General features: G+C 43.3%; 1 pseudogene; it reads right to left on the bottom strand.

The window, feature by feature from the left end:
• Positions 1–215: 215 nt before the first annotated feature.
• LOC136637982 (5S ribosomal RNA) lies at positions 216–334 on the bottom strand (annotated as a pseudogene).
• Positions 335–1,870: the final 1,536 nt, after the last annotated feature.

Below are 1,870 nucleotides of genomic sequence, written 5' to 3'. Positions count from 1 at the left end.
GCGATGGTTCACAAATACTCTCATTGTTGCTTTATAACTCTCAGTTGACCATGGAAACTGTCTCTTTGGGAAAGTATGGTGGATGACCTGTTGCATGGCAATGTGAGAGTTCTCTCCATAGTGATTAATCTGGGGTGGCTGCTTCTACACACGTGCAGGTCATACGATGATAAATGGTTGGTTGGCAACCTTCAGTCTCGAAAGACTATGGTATAAGCCTACAGCACCCGGTATTCCCAGGCGGTCTCCCATCCAAGTACTAACCAGGCCTGACCCTGCTTAGCTTCCGAGATCAGACGAGATCGGGCATGTGCAGGATACTACAGCCAAGAAGGGAGAAACCTACACGCGTAAGCCAGTCCTGCAATTTATATGGGATAAGCATACTTGAACAAAGCAGGTTATCATTGTTATGTCATGTAAGTCAAATTTGGCCAGAGCCTGGATTTCATGCAGCCAATATAAACTAAAATATTCCACCCCCCTCTCCTTTTAGGCAGATGGAAGATCCAATATCCTCTTTATAGCTCCTGCTTTCATGAATGTGCTGGTCTTGTCTGCATATTGCTTTGCTTTAGGTCTTGTAACATCTGTTTTGTCTGTTCTTGCAATCATTCCAAGCTTCTTAAAATTATACCCCTTTTTAATGGGGCTGTTCCCTATGATTGATTCCTGTAGCCTTCCATTTCCGCTTAACGGGGCCCTCAACAAATGCTCCTAAGATGAATGCAGAACACCAAAGGACACTCAAGTCATATGCATTATTATGATGTTTTTATTTGATCATTATAGGCTACAAGGTAAACCATCTCTCATGAAATCCAGTATAAGATTTGAAAAAATAGTAGCGAAAGGCTATACTGAGTACCTTTAATAAAGCAAAAAGACGGAGCTTTTCATCTAACCACACTGCCACAGGGCACATGTGACTGAAATTAAGTAAAACCATTCACTAATTTGGATAAATAATCAATGGAATGGAATTGGTTGTTGGCATCCATTCACAGATGTCAAGTTTTCAAAATGAAAAGGCATCCATCTTGTCCATCTTGACATATTGTTACTTAATAATAACAACAACAACAACAACAACAACAACAACAACAACAACAACTTGGTATCAATCAATCTGTAGCCCAGAGAGCCCTAGAGTTGTTAATAATAACAGCAACAACAACAACAACAACAAGGTATTTATATACCGCCTTTCTGGTCATCGGATTACTCCTCTGACTTTATTCAAGGCAGTTTACATAGGCAGACGTTTCTAAATCCCTCAAGGGGATTTTTACAATCATAGAGGTTCTCTCTTTCAAGAACAAACAACATTTCAGAATGGATCTTCCTGGTTTGGTCCCACTTCTGGCCTCCAGTTCTCCCACGCAGGCTGGCAAGCAGCTCCATCTCTCACATGGGGGGCAGCCAAGACGCTTCTTGCTCACACCAAGAGCAGGTGGAATCACTCAGCTGGGCTTGTCAGCTGCTTCAAGGTCTCGCCATTCTCAGCCGTTCAGGGAGCTGCCGGTGTTGTCGAACTGGCGACCTTCTGATGTTATCTTCGGGCTAACGGAGGCTCTACCCTCTAGACCAGACCTCCTGCCCTTGCAGACCTCCTCTAGACCAGACCTCCTGTTACTTGCTTTTAAAATGCAGGACCTAATTGTATCCAATTTTCCAGTGTAGCTGCAATGCAGCCCTGAGGTCAGGGAATGAACATTCCCTTACCTTCAGGAGGTCCCCGTGACTGCCGCCCCCCCGTTGGCATGGCTGCATTTACACTGGAAAGTTGGATAGGAATAGGCCTGCAGATAATAATATAATAATAATAATAATACACAGTATTTATATACCGCCTTTCTTGGTCTTTATT

The sequence above is a fragment of the Tiliqua scincoides genome, chromosome 1 (genome assembly GCF_035046505.1).
Source record: "Tiliqua scincoides isolate rTilSci1 chromosome 1, rTilSci1.hap2, whole genome shotgun sequence".
In the NCBI taxonomy this organism is placed as follows: domain Eukaryota; kingdom Metazoa; phylum Chordata; class Lepidosauria; order Squamata; family Scincidae; genus Tiliqua; species Tiliqua scincoides.
The sequence above is the reverse complement of the archived record's forward strand: the minus strand, read 5'-3'. Positions and strand labels throughout refer to the sequence as shown.